Raw genomic sequence first — 24190 nt, 5'->3', positions numbered from 1 at the left:
TCATGTTTAGGATACTTTTTGCGGCTTCCCTGACTAGGCTCCTTAGCATTGGTACAAAGAAAAATAATAGACCATTACTGAGTGTGGTGAGGAGTGTTCAATGCTCTGCAGCAAACCCTAAAAAAGCCCTGTACAGCTTATTCCAGCCTAAAGTTCCCAAAATCTAATAAAAATCTTGCAGGTCCCATCTCCAGAGAATCATTATAATATACTTGCATCTGTAGTAAAGTATCTGCGGGCAAGTCAGGCTCTCACAAAATGCAGAGCTAGAAGTTTTGGCCCATGAGTTTATGTCAGGGAATAAAGAGAACAAAAGCTTTTCTGGGCTGTTATGTGGATTATTTAGATCATGCATCTTGCAAAACAAACGTACATGTAAGGGAACATACCACACCTTCCTAACTTCTCCTCTAAAAGTTAGGGGTGCAACCATACCACTGCATCCCATACAGGGGATATATCCAAGGGCATCCTAATACGGTGACAGAACCAGATCAGTATGTTATAAATTTAGAGCGCTTTTCAGAAATGTGTGGTACTGTATTATCCAATGGGTATTGGCTGTAATAAACTCATTATAACTCCAGAGCTCTTTTCAGGAAGATAGTTGTCTTACTCATCTTTGGCAGCACTTATCATTTTCATACCTAAGTGAAGGGAAAAACTCTTGGAGATAAAGCAAAATGAGCAGAGTTCAGATGAGGAGGACTTTGAATTTTCTACACAAGAAAGAAAACATTTTTCATTCTTTAGAATTTGGGTGATTTTTGTGGTATTCTAGTACTCACACAGCACAGATGGTTTAGTGGGCTACAGTTGTAGAGTTTGTAAAATATCTTCTATAGATCTAGACGAGTGGACTGAAACTTCTCTAAAGATTTCTGGCTTAACCTGACTGTGAAATTGAAGGTGGATGAAAGTCGTGCCGGACACACCCCTTCATTGAGTATTGTTGACTCTAGAAACAAATGTGCCATATTTATGTTGTACTCTGCACACTCTTTGACTTTATTATATGTAGCAATACAGCATATTCAGGATAGAAGATAACATGATCCTGAAGCTTTTATTCATGGCATTTCATAAACAGAGAAGGGTGCTAGCATGGGACTGCTTGCTAGCAGAGGAATACCAGCAGGGTGATTCTGTTTGGCAGGCAGCTTTTCATACCCAGCAGCTAAGAAATTTATATCTTGTTCTTATTTCTCTTTCCACTAAATAAAAGGTATTGCATGCTTGTTTTGTCATCCTCTAACTGTTTAATGCTAGGAAACATGAACAAAGTAATTCCAGTATTTCATGGCTAACTCTATCTCATTTTCATAAAGGTCTTTGAGGTTAGTCTTATCTTTTTCCTAGAAAACTGCTCACTTGTGCGAGCAGTTTACAGACTCCACGGTGCTGCTGTGCTTCAAATAAATAATTGTATCTGAATAAAAGTCTACTGAGACTCATATGTTTGTGCTCCGAGGTACAACACTGACACTATTATGTTAGTGATACAGATACTAATGTCGATTGTAGTTTATTTCTGTTCTTTGTCTAGAGGTTTCTTCTCAGAAGTACTTAACCATTTCTTTGGGAATGTCTAAGCCGTAAACAACTGATAAATTATGATCATTAGGTATGTATTAGAAGATGGGTTGCCAGGGTGGGCTGGAAATAGTGGTTGCACTGTTAACTGGGAGGGAGGGCCCGCATTCGCTGTAGCAAGTAGGAGGAGGATAAGAGCGTATTGGATACACTGGGGTGGAAAAGGCTAAGAGCAGCTCTGCAGGTAAGGCATGCTGATAGCAGCTGAAGCTTGCAATCAGGTTATATTGCCTCTTGTGCCCGAAATCTACCTCCTGCAGTTAGGTTGGTGTGGGTGTCTCTGTCTGTAGGCGTCAGCCTACTCTTTGGCTTGTGGTTTCACTGGCCTTTCCCTGCCCTGATTGTTAGAAGATGAGTGTATGTACTGCAGAAGTGATCTAGTGTTTGCCAAAAACAGTTCTTCAGGAATCCTTATTTGTTTTCCCAGACACACAAATAAACTTGCATAATAAATATTTCCTCCATTCTGTCTCTGTGACATATTTCTGAACAGTTTTAAATGCATCATAGCCTCTTACCAAAAAAAAGGGGTGACATTATTCTTTCATAGTTCATTGATTTTTGACAGAAGAAATGGTACAACCATAAAAAGTAGTGCAAAATTATTGTATTTTAATAATCTCTATTTCAGTGAAGTTTTAAAAGTATGTGGTCCTATAGTTGCATAAATATAAGAAAACATTTGAGTGTTTGTGTATATGTGCTCACCCTCTCTCATGATACTGCTTTGTTCTGCTGTCAAAAACCATTCTGATTCATTGTGCCAACTACGTGGATGATCTGTTCCCTGATGATGTTTCCGGATGATCTGAGTCACATACAAAATATTTTCAAAGGCTTTCTTTATACATTCATAAAAGTTCTAGGTAGAATCCATTGTATTTAATAACTCTGAAAACGGTGCCTTTTCCCCTAGTCACTCTGTAAACTTGACTTTTCCCCTGGTGCATAGCTCTAGCTAAAAAGCCAACATTTTCACTCTTAGTTTTTCAAAGGAATGTATAAGTGATTTATCTTTTATTTTAACTCTGCAAGTCAATAAAGTTATTGCCACAGACTTCCTGATGATCTGAAAACTTTTTTAAGCCCTTAAATTCTTAGTCTTATTTTTCATAAATTATGAAACTGTCATTATTTTTATTAGGTCAAATATTCTCAAGTCCCTCTACGTAGCATGTAAAATAATGTGCATGTGACTAACAAACCTAAATTTACCTGTGAAATTGCTATAATTCTGTAAACTCAGAGGGCATTTTGATTTAAAACAGTATTCTGTCCAGTTCAACAAAGCAAAGGCTGAAGGGGTTTCCATGCTTCCTAAAGTGAATACAGCATGATGTAGCAGAAGTGAATAAATTGTATTTCCAGAAGTGCTTTAGCTGAGGGTACAAGTTCTGCATCTGGGTGCTAGAAATTTGTTAAGATCATGGCTTTCTATGTATCCCTTATCAACCTATAATCTCCTGATTGTTGCCTGTTTTTCAACAGCTGAGGAACAGTAATCCACACTTGCTTATCTCTCTTAATCACAGCCTCACGGTGCTAGAGCTCCCTGAGCCTTTAATTCCCTCTTAGAGGCGTAACAGAGTGGAAAGTAAACAAAGACAAATTTGCAACCTTCAACATTGCTAATTTGCTCTGATGTCAGAATATTTAAACAGGCAAGGACTTGGGAATTATTTGATCACAGCTGATTTTAATCTAATGCATGTGAAAAGGCTGAGTCTGGGAAGGTTGTGCAAAATGACAGGCGTCCCAAGAGAGGTTGACTGAAGGTTTCTTCTTTAAACAACAATAGCTCCATCATTTTCAAACTCTGGGTCCTGTGTTCTTACTGTGTATTTTTGTAGCAGTTTGCATTTTTAATGAAACTTTTTGAATATGATAGCAGTTTTCTTGAAAATTCCTCATTTGCTTCACAGTTTATAGGTGTCCGAAACCCGATCTTTAGGCTTGTTATTGCATCTGTTCACTGGGTAGTGGGTGGGAGAGATAAAGATCCCTATTTAAAAAGCTTTGTCTCTCTCCACGTTTTTGTATCATCATGACAGCCTAATGTATCCTGAATACTTTCATATGTAAAACTCAGTGTATGTTTTAAAAATGATTGATAACTTGATCTTCAAATTATTTTAAATTACACAGTTGACATTTATGCATGTATATATGTGTACATACTTGCTGGATGGGAAAGGATGTTATCTTGCATTATATATTACATGCGCACTTCATCTACCACAGAGGTGATGTGCTTACACATACATACACATTATCATATACATATATTCATCTGTCCTCACAGCAGATAGCTATATATTATCACCTGAAACAGAGTTGATAAATATGCAAGGCAAGTTAGTGTTTTTTCTCTTTTTTTCTTCCATTTCCCTTCATAAGGTCTTAATTGTCTATTTAATGCATGTGTAATCACTTATTTTTTGTTGTTTACAAAATGGATAATGCAGCATACATATTGTTATCAGGACAAATGTCTGATGCTCTCTTAATTAATATATAGCGTTCTGGTTATATCTGTTCTGGTTGTATGACTTGTGTTTCTGAAGCATGTCTGATGATGATTTCTTCTTTTCTTCTTAGTACGTATCATTTGGGATGTTCCAGGGAGAGACACGTCTGGGAAGCCAGCCTTTTGCAGTCACTCGCTGCGTCGAGATTACAGCACTGGGCTATTTGTGTTTCTCCTCATCCCTGTTTCTGTCTCTCACTCTCTCCAGCTGGTGTAAATGACTGCTGCTGCCTCCCAGAGCAAGATAACCTGCTCAGTCAGCTGGAGCCCCCTGCGGACAGCTGTCTCGCTTTTAGCTGATGGAAAACTGCTACTAACTGCTGAATGGAAGAGCGTGGAGCAGCAACCATACTAGCAGCAGCCGCCGCTGCAGCAGCAGCAAGAGCGAGCAAGGACTCTATTGTTCCCTCGTGTTAAACAGTTTTTCCTTTTCAACTGCCATGCACAATAGCAGGAGAGAGGTTTCCGGTCCCCTTCTCCCTGTGAAGAAATTCTGAAGAGGGAAATATTATTTGAAGAAGGTTTCGTGGTCGTGCTGCGGATTTTGGAGGCAGCAGCGGGCTGCTGGAGGCATGGGGTTGAGCGAGGGGAGCGCTGCTTTCTGCCGTGGTCCAGGGGTTTCCACCGTGCCAGCCCAGTGCGTGGGAGTTCTTGTGCTTCTGCTGCTGGGAATCTGGGACGCTCGTGCACAGAGTGAATTTCAAACTTCATCGGTGTATTTGTGGAAGACCGGTAAGTAAGGATGCTATGTTAACACAACAGCAGTGTATTTATTTTTTGTTGTAAGTAATAACCTTTTTGTGTGCTTTGTGTATGTGGAGAGAGAAAGTTAAATCTAAATTACTAATGTTTACTTCCAGGATTATAGGAAAAAAAAATTGTCATCTTCCAGGATTCCACCAGCCAAGCAAATATGGCAATCAAAAAAAACCCCACACGTTTGTGACTCTGTGGCACTGTTACTGGGATCTCTTACGTATTTTCTGTGTCTTCTGAGGTTTTTAACTTTGCTTAGTAGCTCTGTGTTGTATGTAAATAGCAAAGGTCAGGGCATTAGTGCCTGTCCACAATAGGAAAGAACATTTGTTACAGTTGGAGTCAGCAACGTTAACAGTGCTCTAAAAATATTGACTTTTCACAAAGAAAGATGTAATTCAGCATGTCTAATCTTTGTGCTCTGTGCTGACATGTAATATATTCAGCGTGGTAATTGATGGGGAGTTGGGTTTGTTAAATTTAGGTTTGTTGCACAGTATATAGGACACGTGAAAGCTAATGATGGATTAGGTGAAATAATCCAAGTGATGCCAGATCTCATAACCAAAGAGCCGAAGGCAAATAGGCTATGTGGATTCAGCACCACACTAGATAGATAATTTCCTCTGCTTTAATACTAATGAGTTACGTGTCTGTTTTAAAGATTACATAGTCATAACAGTGTTCCAACCTTAACTTTGCATTAAGAATCAGTGGGGAATTTTCCTGTGTCTGTTAATATAGTACATTAATTCAGAACTTTAGCAGTGATGAATATGTGCATTTTAGTTGTCTAATACAGTTTTAGTTCCTATGGAAGTAGAGTCAAAGTCTCCTTTAGGAAATTCAAGTCAGTAAATATTGCACATTGGCTTCGGCAGTTGGCTTTCTTCCCTGTACTTTGCCAGGAATAAAACAATCCGAAAAGTAGTAGTTTTGTTTAAAAAATGCTTTTCCATTAAAGGATAATATAGTAGTAAGAGAGAGTGCAAATTAATCATTTGTCTGAAAAACAACTTTGAGAAGACAGTCTCTTTCCTGGATGGAGGGCCCCAGCCTTCTGCCACAGAAGCAGATCAATTTACAATTACAGTGATATCCTGAATTTTTTAAGAGGCTCCATCTATCTAGCAGCTCAGGGAGGAGATTAAAAGGAAATTCATTTAAACAAGAAGACAAGCTTTCCAATAACACTAGAAAGAGAAATCTGAGGAAGAGAAAATCCTTTGCAACTTTCACTTCCGACTGAAAGATGGGTTGCACAATGACAGTGACCCATTTTTTTTCTTTTGAATCATTGACAAATTCAAAACATAGTTTTCAGTTCCATTACAGATTTGTAAACGTTCAGCACACACTTAAAAAGAGATAAAATACATGCACAGGTTTATCCAAAAGCACTGTAGTAATACAGCATTTTCATAAAGCATTTTACATTTACCCTGAGTTGCTAGGCATCAGTAGAATGAACTCTCCAGCATTTTGTCTCCATTTAACAGTTTAGCAGATTGTATTTAAAAAGGTTAAAATAGTACCATAGGATGAGAATAACAACAACTGCGGTTAACTAATACTTATGAACATGCACTGTCAATTTGCTATGGACTTAACTCTGCTTACTTTGCATATACTACACGTGCTCTGAAGTCATGTCAGTTAAACCAGCAAGAAGGGAAACGGGGGCTGGCTTTTGTTTTCTCCCCCTTTTCTCCCTTCCTGGCAAAGACCGCTCTTAAGAAATTTTTGTCTAGGACAGGTGCTATCTAATTACATTGCCTTATGAAGAGCTAGTTCTTCCCTTCAGCTTTTCTTCTGTGACCTCTCTCCTCTGTTTTGCCTGCAATAAGGAGTAGGATGGGCATGTTCACTGTACAATTTTTAATATAGTAACGTCAGCGATTTGATGATAACATGACAAAAAACAAGTCAGAGTAGCTCTTTTCAAACAATGAATGGCAAGATGCAGTGAATAAAGTAGTGCATCTGTGTTTGGCTTCTAATTAAATCTTCACACTCTTTTTCTTAGCTGTTTATTGAGTTTTGCTGTTTTCCCCCTCCTCTTTGTGGGAGGTTCTAGAAAGTGAACTAGGAGAATCGCTGGTCAGTCATCTGAAGGGATATTCTAGTATGGGATGTATAAAGTTCAGCTAAAGTATCAGAGGGAATAATAAAACTGAACAGCAGTGAGCTCATCCAACTCGCATGGTATTTTTCTTTTCCTTCTGTGAAGGAAATGGGTCAGGGGAATATGTGGCTAAGACTGTGTCTAGGAAATCAGCTTGATTATATGCCTTTTGGGAACTGTTATGTCCATTTTCTGCAAAACATGCTATTTTTGTATTGAATTTAGTCTGGTATCAGCTTTTGTAAGTGCTGTTCGTGACTTGCATGTGTCTGGTTTTTATTTCTAAAGATTTTTGAAATAGTATCTTGGTGTATGCTACCCCATGTCTTCTATACTGGTTTACTGCATTGTGTTTTCTTAAGGATGCCTTTGACAATAATCTGCAGGGATTATGAGGTTTGAGTTGAGGCATTCTTTCTCCTATAAAATAACAATTGTGATATCTAGTACAGTTTCCTTTTTTTTTGAGGGGTTGGTATTTTGTTTTATGGGGTTTGGGTTTTTTTTGTTGTTGTTGGGGGGGGTGGGGGGCGGGAGTGTTCTTCTAATTCAAATTTCAACTGTGTACTTCCAACCTACAAACCCCCCATCCTCCTGTCTACTACCATCAAAATCTGAGGTGCTTGTAATACTCAGGTTAACCATTTTGGGGTTTAATTATCTTTGATTCAGCATGGACAGTGTTGTGAACAATCTGCTTTGGGCAGGCAGATTGAACTAAATGATCTCCAGAGGTCACTTTAATCTCCACCAGTCTGTGATATGGTTGCCATCATTAAGTCATTTCTACTTCTCCAACTGAAAGTGCTTTGGAGTTTTGGCTTTCATAACTTCTTTGATCTCTTGTAAGAATGGGTATTTGCTGTTGCATGTTTATGCTGCAATTATGGTGTGTTTAATGGACCTTCAGTGTTTTGAATGGCATTTAGATGAACATAGTTGATCATAGTTACTAGTCTTTAAACTAGGTTTCTTGCCAAACATTCTCATTCCATACCATGCAGAGCTGGTGTATGCATTTTTTTCAGATACAAATACACAGCCGTTTCATTTTGTGTGGTCACTGGGAAAGCCATCTGGTTTCTTTAGCATAAACTAAAGCAAAGTCTCCATCTGTGCACAATACCTGGCTCTTCATAGCAGAGTGATGAAACAGCTAGATTCCTGGAGTTGAGTCATGGTGTCTGTCTGCTTGTTGATTTGAGGTAGAGAACAGCAGCTTTTAGCAACTCGTAGAACAGAAGTTGTGGTATTAAGGGGTGGTGATTCCACTGATGTGAGGTGGACACACGCTGCCGAGCACTGGACTTCTGAAGTTGAAAGAATTTTTGAATGACCTGTCTTGTTCATCAGTAATTGCCCTTCTCTGAGTCTACTGATTTCATTTGCAATCAATAGTTGTTTGGTTCAGGTTCTACACTGCTGCATTGAACTTCTGTGAGTTCCTGCAATGTTTTAAATTTCATTCATATTCTACCTTAACTATTTCGAAGCCTTATTGAATTGTTTCTATATATGCACAAAAAAAAAAAAAATCTGTGCCACAATTCAGTAAAAACTGCTTGTGTTAACTTTTGTTAAATGTTATTGTCCAGTTTCTTTTATTTTTAAAGTGAAGTTTTCATATTCAAGAACAGCTTATAATCTTGTTTATACTACCCACCATAGGCTAAGATTTTGATGTATCTGTAAGTTTTGCAGTGAACAATACAAGGACTGATGATTCCTAAATAAAGACTGCCATACAGTTATCACTCTTCCAAAACAAGAAGATGCGTATTTTTCTTGGTCTGTCATTTCATGATGCAGGCCATCTGTATTGCACAAAAAAAAAAAAATCTGTGCCACAATTCAGTAAAAACTGCTTGTGTTAACTTTTGTTAAATGTTATTGTCCAGTTTCTTTTATTTTTAAAGTGAAGTTTTCATATTCAAGAACAGCTTATAATCTTGTTTATACTACCCACCATAGGCTAAGATTTTGATGTATCTGTAAGTTTTGCAGTGAACAATACAAGGACTGATGATTCCTAAATAAAGACTGCCATACAGTTATCACTCTTCCAAAACAAGAAGATGCGTATTTTTCTTGGTCTGTCATTTCATGATGCAGGCCATCTGTATACCATTTCTATACGCAACTGACTAAGCATAGGCATTTCTTGCCACATCAGAACTCTCCTTTACTTCTTTCTAGCCTGTGCTTCATTTGTTTTTGTTAAATCAACTGACATGGTGATCTGTGATGTGCTGTCAGTGTTGGGTGTAATGCCTGCCTACAGTTACTAATATAATTACTGAAGAGCTGAGCAAAATCAGCAAGGTTCGATCACACTGTAAAATTGCTTCTTCTGAAGGTTTGAAGTAATGCACATTACGCTCTTGAAGTGGAAGACACAGCATTGGATTGATATCTCTGGAACAAAAAAAGTGATAAGAAAAATTCTGGGAGGCAGTGCCTTTACCATCATTATCTGTTTTAAAGACTATTGATCAGATCTCAGATAGTTTATAAATCAGTATAGCTCTGCTCAATTATTTGAGCTATCTGCAATTGTGTGATACCAAGACTTGGTCTTTCGTATAACAATTGCAGTTGGATATTTTCCCCTTCTTTTTAACAAAGGTAGAACTTGAAATAGACTTTCTGTAGGTAACTGCCTTTTTAAAATTAAAGGGAAAAACTCTTTGTTTCCTGAAGAGAACACTTAAGTATCTATATTTTTATGCTTATGCTGTGTGAGAATTGGTCCTTAGATAATAACTTGCTCAATGTTTGAGGCAGTAGAGAATCAGAGGAAAGGCGATAATATGGGTGTAGGAAACATACAGAAGATCATGTGTTCTCGGGGTACTGGAGGCCCTGAGTTAAATCTGACCGTGCAAGGGCCTCCTCCTTCACCTGAAGAGCCTATGAACAAATGTTTTTGCTGTTTCAAGGTGTTGCTGTGGGATCTTGTAACCAAATCGTGCTGCTTCACTGCCTGATGTGAACTTGGGTCTCAACCCCTGCCCCGATTTTTAACCTCTTGGTTTCCCACTTACCCACGGAGAAGAACAAACACAACCTCTGTACCATCACATCCTTGTCAGGTTTTGCAATTTTTATGCGTTCTGAGGCCCAAATCTGTTTTAAAAAGAGTTTGGTGCCACAAGTGGAATTGGTGAGAGGAGGGTTTCCAACACTTTGGCTGAAATTTCTCTTCTAACGCCTTTGGTGGCTAACAAACTTCAAATCACTGAATAAAATGTCATTTTATTTTCCCTATGTATGTCCCTAGGACTGTCCTTATTTTCATGGGACTGAGTGTTCCTATCTCATATTAATGCCTGAGGAAAGCAGAAGTCCTTCCTAGGGCTGGCAGTCTAGCAGGCATTTCAAAATGTGCCTAAATACACACTGACAGGAATGATCACAAAGGAAGAGGGAGAGAGAAAAATTACCTAACCACCCCTCTGATTGAAGCACTTACCTTTCAAGGGTTGTGTCAGCTTGTTTGTTGAAGCTGTTCCATCATATAGCAGAAAATTCCCCATTAGTTTCAGGTTGTTTTTTTTTTTTTTTTCAAAACCAGATTTTCATGGGACTGAGTGTTCCTATCTCATATTAATGCCTGAGGAAAGCAGAAGTCCTTCCTAGGGCTGGCAGTCTAGCAGGCATTTCAAAATGTGCCTAAATACACACTGACAGGAATGATCACAAAGGAAGAGGGAGAGAGAAAAATTACCTAACCACCCCTCTGATTGAAGCACTTACCTTTCAAGGGTTGTGTCAGCTTGTTTGTTGAAGCTGTTCCATCATATAGCAGAAAATTCCCCATTAGTAAGTTTCAGGTTTTTTTTTTTTTTTTTTTCAAAACCAGAGTAAAGAATTTTTGCAGTAATCTCAACTTGAGACTGGAGACAGATAAGCCTATGTTAGTAAATAGAAAACTCCCGATTTTAAAGAGATTATGAAGAAATGATCAGAAGAGGCGGATTAGATGTGAAGACCTAGGGAAAATGCTAAATGAGAAAAGATGTTATAACTTGAGGCTTGACTGTCAGGAGAGGAATTCACATGTGGTGATGAAAGAGGGCAATGAGGAGCTCTTCAAGGGAAAATAGAGTTCTAGTTATGGCGTGGTGAACTTGAGCTGGTACCTACACATCCTTGAGGAGGGAGAGAGAGAGGTCAAGATTTTTAAATTGCCGATGTAAAAGGTGTTTTTCAGGATTCCTCTTTTTGATTCTCAGGCCTTCAGTTACAGAATAAGATAAAAGGCATATTAGCTGCATTTCATCAGCTTTTAAAAGAATAAAAATTATTCAAGCAAAATGTGCTAAAGATGCTTTACTGTTACCTCGTTGATTTGAAATATAAATGATCCTCCAGGACTGAACGTGGTTAAGTGTTGGTTACATATGCCCTGCATAAATTCATATTAATTAGAGTTAGAATTTACCACTTCTATTGCATTCTGTAATGTGCATCTAAGCAACCACGCTGTTTACTGTCTGTCTGCCAGTTAAATCTGACTTTTATGTAGTCAAATGGGGCTTGTCTATCTATGACTTGAATAAGGAAATATTCATTTTCATTAGGCATGTTCATCGCTCTTGCTCTTTGCCCTCATTTATAAAATATCCTTTCAGATTTTTTATTCAACAGAAATTGCACAAGGCAAGTATTAAGCCTTTGATTAATGCAAAAGGTTTTTAGTGCAGTCTGGCAACAAAGCATTTGGCAGAGATGCAGAAAATGATTGCTTTAGGGAAATTATTTATAAATTTTTTTAGTAATCTGTCCTCATTTAACAAAATCAGAGTAAATATTTAAACGTTTAGAGAAAAATTTTGTGCTGCTGAAATTCTTTTTCTTATGCAGTTACTTTGCCATATCTGAAATAGGAAAATAGAAAAAAATGTGGCTGGTATTATAAGCCTCTAGTTAAGATAAACAAGTAATATACTCCGGGCTAATGGTTGACTTCACTTGTGGGATAACATTTTGAAGCTGTCAGAGAAGTGGAAAATGGCAGCTGATCATGTTGTACTGGTAGCTGAGAATGTCTGGATTGTTTTTAGCAAGTGCCCTGGAGCCCTTATGCTAACTGGATCAGCTGAATCCCTCAGCTTATAGGGATGCTGGAATAAGAGAATACCTCAAAAGCTACAGGGTTGTTTTGTTTTGTAGGCTGGCCGCTCCAGTGTTGGATTCATTCAGTTTATTAATGTCTTATAGACAAGGTTTTAACTTTACAGTTCCTAACTCCACTTGATGTTGATATCTTCTTTTATCATGTTCATCCGCTCAGTTGTTCAGATGTCAGAAGCGTGTATCTTTTAACACAATAACTCCAGATTTATAGGAAGCCCAATTCCCATAATATAAAGGCTAGTATTCTCAAAGACAAGTAGTAATCTATATTTTGAGGTAATATTTGCCATGGTATAAATTAAATTACACATTAAACTATGTACTGTAGCTGAGAAAGTAGTTTCTACATACGTTTATTCTGTTTATAGAATCATAGAATCATAGAGGTTGGAAAAGACCTCTAAGATCATCGAGTCCAACCGTCAACCCAACACCACCATGTCCTAAACCATGTCCCTAAGTGCCTCATCTACTCGTCTTTTAAATACCTCCAGGGATGGGGACTCCACCACTTCCCTGGGCAGCCTCTTCCAATGTCTCACCACTCTTTCAGTAAAGAAATTTTTCCTTACATCCAATCTAAACCTCCCCTGGCGCAACTTGAGGCCGTTTCCTCTTGTCCTATCGCTTGTTACTTGGGAGAAGAGACCGACACCCACCTCGCTACAACCTCCTTTCAGGTAGTTGTAGAGAGCGATGAGGTCTCCCCTCAGCCTCCTTTTCTCCAGGCTAAACAACCCCAGTTCCCTCAGCCGCTCCTTGTAAGACTTGTTCTCCAGACCCCTCACCAGCCTCGTTGCCCTTCTCTGGACACGCTCCAGCACCTCGACGTCCTTCTTGTAGTGAGGGGCCCAAAACTGAACACGGTATTTGAGGTGCGGCCTCACCAGTGCCGAGTACAGGGGCACGATCACTTCCCTACTCCTGCTGGCCACACTATTTCTGATACAGCCACTTATTGACCTTAAGGACCTTATTGAAGGTCCTTTCCTACATTCACAACTTTCTTCATTATACATGTCTTTTTTTTTTCTTTTCTTGTGTTCCTCTGTGAGCTGTTTTCTGTCCACAAACAAGGCCTCTCTGTGTAACGGGGCTGGGAGACCCTTTTCTGGATGTATGTCCAGTCAAAAATCTCTGTTTCTGATTCTTAGACTAGTGAAGCTGAATAAAAGTGGTGGATTCCTTAGGTGAGTAAAGTTCTGTTTAAATTCAGACTGACAGAAGTTGAAGATCTGGTTGGCTGGTGTGGAGCCTCAGAGGAGGCAATAGGCTGGTAGAGCCTACAGTTCGGGACAACAGCAGCATTGACTTGGGATTTTATTTACGGATTTCGTCTTTCTTTTTATGTCTATTTCTGTCTAGTGAGGCAGTAAAAATAGATGGGGTTACTAAAATAATGGAAGAATTAGATGAGAGATACATATCTAGAAACCCTAAAAAATCACATTATTTGGTAAAAGTTTTCCTAAATGATCACAATTACAATAACTGTGTTGTATTGGATATTAAATTTCAGTCAAACAAAAGTTAATGTAAGCAGTTTTGCTACCACTAGCACAAATTAATCTCCCCTAGAAATCCCATTATTTACCACTTTCATATGAATGCTGTACAGTGTTAAACATACCAGTGTCTGGGATTTCACACAAAATCCAACAGACATTTATTGTAGCAATCACCACATTCTCAGCATTAATTAGCACCGTGCATTTTGGTGTGGCTGACATTTCTGGAAGTTGTCAGTAGACCACAGTAACTGTTTTTTTTTAATTCATTTTCTGTATTTTGTGAGCGTTACCGAGATTGTTTTGGTGTTTTTATGTCTGTGGAATAGAGAAGGAAAACCTGGTGTATTTGCATGGATTCAGGGAAGGAGTGGCATTAGATGCAGCCCTTATTGACTGGCCCAGGTGGAGGTTTCTTGTGTGATCCTTAGCGAGCGGTGTTGCTGGAAACACAGCAAGTTTTCAGTTTGTCCAAATACCGGTAAGAGTTTTCCATAAGTATTTTGAGAGAGAGGGAGAGAGATAATAAGTAACTGTTTTCTGTAGACTGTTTATACTGCATGAAGTGAGTTTGAGGATATTAATTGGAAATGGTTTCTGATGTAATGAGACATACTTAAACATTTTAAAGATTGATGGCATCTGCTAATCCAATGAGAAATTTCTTAATGAGATACTTTCTACCTCCTGTATTATGCAAAATGAAATGTTTATATTAGTGAACAATAATATAACTCTCCCTGTGTGTGCTGGGGAATAGCTATTTTACCACTAAACCATTAGAGAAATAGAGAATAGAACAGAGAGAGATTGTTTTATAATGACTTGTGTTTGTACAGTGCCTAGCACAATTGAATTCTCTTCAATTGCTGGTGTTCCTATGTACCACAGCTTTATAACAAAATGACATAATTAAGACTTGTTAAAGATGCTGTTTACAAAGATACATTATTAACATTCTAAAAGAACATTCAAATAATTTCAAGTGCCAAAACCAGTTCAAATAGCTGATATCAAGATGCTGTACTAGAGGATAATAGAGGAGAAAATTATTTTCATAGGAAAACAGTGTTATGAAAAACCTTGGAAGCAGGATTGTCTGTGTAATAGTTCCAAAATGTGTTGTTGGGAGAAAATGTCTGCAGTAGTAAGAGAAATGTTTTTAAATGTTACTTAGCATTTCCACATTTACAGATTTGGCAGTTATCCCTTCTTCTATTTGCACGTAGAAAAACTCTTGTTTTGAATTTGATATGAATGTGCTTGATTATTCTAAAAGATCACTTGTGTTTATGTAAAGTTTTGCAGTTTTCTACTGACTGGTTGAATCAAGTGTACATTGTGATGAATTTTGTACCGTTTTTTATTCTGCTTCATTTGATTTGCTTGTGATTTCTTAGTCAAAATAATGCCCTGATTAGGGGAAGAGGTGGAGGAAGAGGGTAAAAGCCATTACAGTAACAGTAAGACACTTATATCTTGCAACAGGGAACATCAAACCTTACTTAAAAAAAAAAAAAGCCATTATAAGCCAGTAAAGAGGCTGGATCTTTTTATATTTGCAACAGGGAACAACAAACCTTTCTAAAAAAAAAAAAAAGCCATTATAAGCCAGTAAAGAGGCTGGATCTTGAATCCAGACTCAGCTCTGCAAGTGGTTTGCAGCGGTGACATGGGGAATCTGTTTCCTCTTCTTCTATAAAGTGACATTTATGTGAGTATAGTTTTCTGTAGGTCTCTGTGCAAAAACAAAACAGAAGAAGCTTTGAGACGTGATTTTTTTTTTTTTTATAGTTATAGTCACCATATAATTCCCAAGAAACCAACGCTTTAGCACACTTGTAGTACTTGTCATATGCAAACAAAAACGGATGTTATGGAAGAGATTAGGACATTTGGGAAACAGGAAGAAAGAAGTTATCATAAGTGGAGAATACAAACATAAAAAGCATGGGGCAAGCAACCAGCAGCTATTTTCTGTTGAATACAAATATTTAAAATAGATTGTGAGATTGAAAAACTCAGGGGGCTGAGAGAAGAGCTGAATTGCTCTATGAACAGATATGGAAATTTTTTAGCTAACGTGAGTTTTCTAATGAATCTGTCTGGAAGCTATTTTTGTACAGCATTTCCAACAATACGTATACCTGTGTGTGCATGCTTGCCTGTGTGATTTATATGTGATGGTCTGAAAATGTTGCTGAACCACGCTGTATGGATCCAATGGCACTACCTTAAAATACATATAGCAGTAGGTTACCTAGGTCTTCAGTGTCTGACTAGAACAGTAGCACAGCTTGAATTTGTGGTCGCATCTAATAACAGAAATGTATTTTTTTATATACCACTAACTTATTTTAAGAAATTCCACCTTCACTGCTGCTGCTTAGCTTGCTATTTTTAAGAGGCATACTTTGAAGGGTGTCATTGAAACCACTTTTTTTTGTAACCCTAAATGAAATTCACAGTCAGCATTGCTTTTTAGACAGCAGCATTGGAAAGACCAACTCGTTCCTGTAAGACATGCTTGGTGCCATGCAGAAGGTAATGAAAGGAAGAGGAAGGAGAGTGATAAAGCGACTGAGCTTGCAAGGAAGATTTGTAGTCTTTAACTTGACGTGGATGAATAACTTGTGGCTCTCCATATTTCAACTTGATATATGAATGTCAACACCTTGGGAGTAGTTTGGGTACCTGAACCATAAAGCTAGGAAATTCAGGTTATTTTCTATACTGTACTTCTATGTCTTTGTAGGGAGCTGCAGGAGAAGTCTATGGGCTGTGCTGCACAAAAATGAGTTCTCTGAAACTCTGCAAAGTGCATACCATGACAGATTTGTATAGGTGATTTACGTATTTACTAGTGATAAATATTTAATTTTTCCCCTCTGTGTTTAATATACTTTAAAAGCCCTATGGAATAAATCAAGATGATGAGTATATGTACTGATTATAGTTGAGTCTTGGTTCTTTTGTCATAGTACAGATTTAAGCTATTTTATCAGATGTATTACCAATTACATGTGATGGAAGTAACTCTAAATTTATGATTTTGTTATATAGATATAAGACAACTTTTTTTTTGAGATAGCATCATTCTTCTCTTTTTCTTATCCTAACTCTGCAAGAAGTTAATTTTATTGCTCTGAGGATGTTAACGTAGTATGTGCCTTGCCTTGAAAATAGTGAATTTGCTAGGTATCCTAACTCTGCAAGAAGTTAATTTTATTGCTCTGAGGATGTTACGTAGTATGTGCCTTGCCTTGAAATAGTGAATTTGCTAGGTTACATGCTTCATAGTTTCTCCTGAACAGCGTATTGCTTAGTTTCTTTCTTAACACAAAAGTAATAGTCTTTAAGGATCAGGGTTCAAAAACAAAAGCTAGAATTGTGGAGTAAAGGTTTTACCTTTTGGATGCAGAAGTCGGTTTTCCAAAATAGGTATGTTTTTCTGAAGCCTCACGTATAAAGGGACATTGCTGATTAGAAATGAAGTAACAATTCAGTGAACTAAAAATTGCTGCTATGCAAACAGAAAAAAAGTCTCTTAAAATGACAAAATCTCTTGCTTACATAATTTCTTCATCGCTCTCATGCAAGAAATAGAATATAGGTGCGTTCATATCGATGAGAAATCTTTCTTATTATTATTAGACTAGAAACAGATGAAACGGTGAACCTGTGTCTCAGAGTAAATTACGTATTGTTACTGTTCATATATAGACGCTAGTTTGGGTGTAAGCCATTGTAAGAAAAATGATAGTAGATAATTTGCTTCTGAAGTAGCTTATGTATCTCTTACAAAGATTGTATATGCATCTTCTGAACTAATAACCTTGCTGTTTTAGTAAATTAAAGGCAATCTTCAATATATGCCCATACCTTTCTAAATATATTGTTTTCTCAGCAAGTAAAACACTGTTATCCAGAGATGATTATTATTATTATTTTACTATGAATGGAATCCAGTCTGTATATAATCCCCTGAGAGTGATGAGTAGCACTCCTAGAGGCAGGCATTCATTAACAAAATATGGATTTAAGGAGAACTTGAGATGAAGAAAAGGTGCAACTTAATTATAAGTTAAAATATTAAAAGGAAGAGCAAAAAATAACTTAGTCTTGTGATGCCTATATTAGTTGCTAGTGCAATTCAGTGTTGCAATTTCTTTTCAATTTAAGACAGACATTCATCACCTTTTATGTAAATGTTACCAGAGAGAGTTATTTTGGAAAGACAAAATATGTTAAGCCATAAAACAAAGATGCCCTGCTTTCTGTATAATGAATCAGATAATATATTGCTTTTTTAACTTTTTTTTTCATTGAAAGTATTTAAAAAGAAACAAGTTATCGTTAGCTAAGGCTTACTAAAATCTTCAGAATGTTATCGAAGTAGTTTAACCCAGATAGGGAAAACAGATTAATGAATAGCACATCTGGGGAAAAAAAACAAAAACAAAAACAAACATAACAATTGGAATGCAGAACATCAAAGATAGCATGGCAATTAGAAAAAAAAGATTTACTTTTGTGTTGTATCACTTCATCTGGGTATGGAGCTAACAGGCAGAGAGTTCATCTAATTTGCTGCAGTTGGTTATAAACAAGGAGTCCATTTGAAGTAGCAGTGTTGCTTTTGGTTTTGAATTTTTAAAGTAAAGATGAAGAAGGCTCCCTGAAGATAGAAACTCATTAAGAAAGCCAAGGGCTTTTTGGAGAATACGTTCTGTTCAGGGTGGTTTTTTGTTCCCCACTTTGTATGTCTTGGAGCACGCTGCAGCTTCTAATGAAAAAATAATGCAGTTCATTAATCTGGAAAAACTTCTGAAAGTAGCTACATTCTCACAGTATTCTGGGAATTAGTTTGAACATAATTGGTTGGATGTCAATATTAAAAAGCACTCTAATGAAAAAGGAAATGCTCCAACTATGATAGTTTGCTGCTTCTGATGAAAAATTTAATGAGGCTGAATAATTACCCCTTCTCTCTTCTTTCTTCCCAATCTGCCATGTCTTTCCCAAGTTCTGCTTTACATTTACTGTAAATATTTTAAGCGGTAGGATTTCTATCACTGTAATTGAAAGACTACACTATTGTCTGCATGTCGCACTATTTTATAGCTAGTTTGCCTTTTTCTGTAATCCTTTTTCCCTTCATGACTAGATTACTCAAGAAGAGTATTTGTCAGTTGTCATGCCCCTCAGCTATCATTTAGCTGAATTGCGCTTAGTGAACTCTAATCTTTCTTGATAAATCAACCTATTAGTCTTGCGCCAAGCAGCACAGTATCTGCCACTTACATAATGGTTACTCTAGCTGGTTTAATGTGACTTTTATCTTCTAACTTCAGGTTGAGAATTACTTCCTTCTGAGATGTGATCATTGCCCAAATACATATACTTTCCATTACTGAGTTGACTGTTAATCATTTAACAAAGTTATGAAGCATATGGAAGTTGGGATTTTTCATGGGAAACCTATTTTAAGAAAATGGAACAAAACACAAACACACACACACAAGCCACAAAGCCACATTACTGGAGTGGAGGGCCTTTTCTTCTGATAACTAAGTTGCCACAGAGTGATATAGTATGTTTGATATGATGTGCACTGTCAACATCTAAGAATTTTTATCAAAGATGAATTGAAATTAGAAAACAAAGCCTGAACCATTTTGGTGCTTTTGTTAATGATATTCTACATCTGTAAGTTACAAACCCTGAATATCAGTTGCACCATGATGACCATGCAAAACTTGATTTTAATATTCAGCTGCACTCTATAGAGACGTTTGGTGCTTCAGAAGACATTTGTTACTGTTTCTTTAGAACCTGCAACCTCAAAGATGACCTGGAATGCCAGATTAGGAAATTGATAAAGCCGTCAGTGGTTTGCTGTGCTCTACTTCCCAGGCTATGCGCTACCTTGTCACGTGTAGTGCCCATGATATCATCAAATATGTGACATTAAGAGATCACACCTTTTTCCTCACTTCATAAGAAGGTGAGAAACTTTTAGTGTAAGCTTAATAAGCAAAATATGACACACATCTATGCAATCTTCTAACAGGAATTCTTGCTTTTTTCCTAATTCCATTTCATTTAATAATTCTGTGAGTTTTCCCTTTTTATCATAGAATCATATAGGTAAATCGGATTCTTTCTAGCAGGACATTTAGTGCAAATGTATTCTCTCGCTACACAGATTGTAATAACAGTGCATTTCTGTGGGTTTTTTCATTGAGAAAAATAAAATTTCTGGGTCCAACCTTATATGCATTTAGCTCCTATGGCTTCAATGTCATGACTCAAGGTAACACTTTAACAAGTGCTCAACATCAATTCTGGAACATAGAAATCATGAGGTAGAAAAGCCAGCAGTATTTTGCCCCAACATAATTTTTAGGTATTTACTGAGAAGATATTTAACTGGTATTTTTTAATTTAACTAGAAAATGAAGGCTTGAGATTAAAAATATATAAATGCAGCTTCATGTTTATTGGATAAAAAAGGGGAAATATTCTCCCTGAGAAGTTCCTAGATGTTTCTTTTTGCCATTTTAATTTATATTTTATGTTTAAAAACTCATCTTTCTTCTTTAATATGTATTTTGTAATTTCACTTTCTTCTTAAAAATATTAAGCTGTGTGCAGCTCAGTACACTGAGATTTCTTTTGGTATATCCGTTAAACTTTAATACAGATCACAGTGATGGGGCTTTTCCCATCATGGATGCATCCTTAAACTGTTATTCCTTCCTGTGTCATTGGAATTACACCTAACTATGAAAGCGGCCTGTAGAGCAGCCTTCCAGAAGCTCATGAACTTTCATTTTCTTTTCAATTTTATTTAAAGGATTTTGTCTTAGTTGCCTTCATTGATACAATATACATTCAAACAAAATGCCCGGTGTCTTGATTTTATTTCCTTTTCAGGAGATTCTTAGCTATTAGGTAGACTAGCCTTTATGCTTTAGTTAAGGAATAACACCTAATCCTTGAATTAAAAGGAATGGGAAGCAGAAGATGAAATTTTAGCTAGGTGGCACTTTGTTTCCTCTTGTTTTGGAAGAATTTTTAGAAGAGGTTACTCCTTTATCCCTCAAAAATATGGATGCCTGTTAGAATTGATTCTGAGCATAACGCCGATGTAGTTTTAACAAGCAGACTTGGTAAACATATGGATACATGAGTTTTGGATTGACATAGGTTGTTTTGGCATCCTTTAATTTTTCAGTTGTAATGAAGGATGTATTCTTTGTGTGACAATTTGGAAAGTTTTACTGTAGTTTTTTGTTAGTTCCTATAGGTATTATACATTTGTAGTTGATAGTACAAGATCTTATTTAGGACTTCTGGTTTATGTGTCCAACCCATTTCTGCCTCCTTTTTGCATCTACCAACACCATTGTCTTCTATGGAATTGAAGTAATGAAAAATGCTACTTATGTGGTTCTTGCCACCTCTGAGGTCCTTTGGTTATGTGGAAAAAATAATTTTAAATTTCAATGCAGTACAGGCAAAAAGGAGTTTACTCCTTGTGATAGCAAAGAAATCTCTGAGAGGTAAACTTTTCAAGTATAATACCTGTCATTTTGAAATCTAGTAGATGAGTATCCTTGGCCTGGCTGTTGGCAACGATGTTGTATTTAAACACACATTTCATTGGTATTCCATTTTCAAAGCAGAGAATGTCATGTGTGTTTAAAAATAACTGGCCTCAAGAAAAGTTTCAAAATGAGAATATATTGTTTTAAAACCTACTTAATGGAAAAGCTTTCAAACTGAAATTTACTTCATGGTAGCCACTTGTGAGAGAGGCAATTCAGTGTGATTCCAAGCTTCTGCTTTTATCTGCCTTGATAATAGTGCATCAATCTTCAATTCTGGTAAATATACAGAAATTGTTCCTAGCAGCGTAAAAGCAATGCCCATTTTAATGTTAAAGGTCATGTATGTGCAGTGCCTTTTGATGAATTAGTAATCAAGTGATTATTTTTTGATATTTCAGTTAGTCTTTGTTTTTGTTAAGTTTTAAGATGATTCTATTTTTCCAATTTAGTATCCTTATGTAGCTTTTCAGTACAATATGGGAAGCTAAACAATCTTTCTACTGCAGGGATAGAGGATTGAGCAAAATATGAAATGAATGTATGACCATTCTTTCTTTCAGCTCTAAGACTGCCTGCAGTTTCAATGCCATCCATCTATTCACAGTAGCTGACAAGACATTTTTGTAGTTTACAAACAAGAAACTGTGTAAGGCGTTTCGGAATGCAATATTTCTTCTTGGGCCAGTGCAGTTAAGGGTTTCTTAGTCTGCAAATTATTAGAGTCTGTTTTATTGTTACTGATGTGCTTGTAAAAACACATTTCACCAGCATGGTCTGGTGCTTCTGTGTTTTAGAATATTCTTAAATACTTTGTGGTGATTAAGTATATGTAGCCTCTTGGAAATAACTATATCATTATAGTGATGCTGTAGAATTGCTTAATGTAGTTTTCATCGCTGAAAGATCTTTGCTGTCTGTTTTTCAGTGTCAGGATTTCTGACATCCTGACAGATTATTGTGACTTAGCAGATGGCCTTAGACTCGGTCTTTAATCTCAAACTGAAGGTTTGGAGTTTATCTGTTTCATTCTTAGCTGTGGACTAATAGTGGGACAGATGGATTCACCCCAGTCAGCAAAGCTGCTATACAGAGCGCTCTTTGGAGCACTAAATGTTGCTGTGAAATACAGCTAGCACCACTGTCATTTTGGATTGTTGTGCTTCAGTTTTAATGTCATTTAAAAACCTCATTTATGAAAAAGACAATTTTATTCCACTTGTTACAAAAGCCCTTTACAATTTTCAAGGGAAGTTCAACTAACTTCTAGTTAACCTTATGTAAGAAAAGGTGAGCATCTGAGAACAAATAAGGAAACAGAAATCTTCTTTATTTTGCTTTAAATGTATTAAATATGGAGATTCTTTCATGTGGGTTTTCAACTTAGTTACTTATTGTGTAGTATTTTTACTCCTTGTAGATAACTATTTTAATGAACATTTGAAACAAACTGTCTAAAAATATATTCTTGAAAAATGTTGACAGCGTCACAAAATTATATTTTAAAAAATAATTTATTTATGTATGCTAAGTTCTTAACTGCAAAAGAGATTTGTTGGGTTTTGGCTTTTTTTTTTTTTTTTGAGAGGTATGTATGTTAAAGCTGTCAGTACAATGGTTGGTTATAAGTGAAACCCACAGTACTATTAATACTGCTTTATCAGCATGTTGTTTTCATACAATATGTTCTCCGTGTCAGAGTAAGAGTACTCTGCCATTAATTCAGTAGATTCAGTGACAGGTTGTTATAACTGCATCTCAGAATGTAGAGATAAAATCATGATCTCTATAAATACATATCTCTGTCAACCAGAGCTAGCTTCTTCTCTTAAAGTGTAGAGTAACCTTCCTTCCTGCCAGTTTTTTAAAAGTTTGCATTTTGTGCTTTGTTAGAAACAATGTTTCTAGGTAACAGAGAAAAACTAACATTTTGCTGGTCAAACCTGTATTTTTCTGAGTGTTTCCTTTTTAATATCATGATGTTTTCAAGTATGAGCCTTAACTTCATCAGCATAGATTTTGAGTGTAAATTGGAAGGGAAAGAGAGTCAGTTATGTTGTCAGTTCTTGTATGTCCTGAAGTAATCCACCTTTCTTCAAAGCTTCTGCTGCTGTTTGTTTCCTAGAGGAGAACGATGGCTGGCTGTCCCTGCTCGGAAGCTTAACTTTAAATGATACTCTCTTGACTTGTTCCTGGTGTTTAGAAATAACGTTGTTTTATATAATGGAAAAAAAAAAATTCTAAAAATCATCTTAAATGTAAAATACAGAGTTTACATGAGCCTTTCTTTCTGTTATTTTAGGCAACCTTCCCTAAGCAAAGATTTATTAACAGTAAATCATTTTGCTTTGCTTAAATGTGACTATCAAATGGCATAGTTAGACCTTAATATCATAGGTGAGAGGTCATGCTAGGAATAAAGCTAAATAATTTAGAGCCAAGTAGACTAATTATTGGTGATGGAGTGGACTAATTATTAGTAATGGTTGGTTTTCAACTCCCTTTTTCTTCCTCCTAAGTATGGCATTTTGGATATTCAGTGTTTTGAACTGCATTAGAAAAATACGCCATATGGTGTTGCTTGTCTTTCCTGATTGGATGTAACACCAGCTGTTACTTTGCAGATTCCTGAGTAGACAGTATAGATTCCATCTGTAAGTGCTTAGGCATTCACTTTCATATTTGTTTTCAGTGTGGATTGTCTGAAAATTATGTTATGAGTTATTTGAAAATATGAAAGGGATCTAAGTATGGATATTGTTTAAAAGTAAGTGTAATTTCAGTTAGCGGTTTGAAACTTTATATGCAAAATAAAAGCACAGCATGGTGTGGCTTTTTCGAAATGCGTAGACCTTGCTTTTATTTTGCAAAGTTGCATGTGTAGAAGTAATTAATTATATTTCTTTAAAAAAATTAAAAATAACTCTAT

Source organism: Aptenodytes forsteri, unplaced genomic scaffold, assembly GCF_000699145.1.
Source record: "Aptenodytes forsteri isolate BGI_AS27 unplaced genomic scaffold, ASM69914v1 Scaffold292, whole genome shotgun sequence".
In the NCBI taxonomy this organism is placed as follows: Eukaryota; Metazoa; Chordata; class Aves; order Sphenisciformes; family Spheniscidae; genus Aptenodytes; species Aptenodytes forsteri.
Note: the sequence above shows the minus strand (reverse complement) of the source record.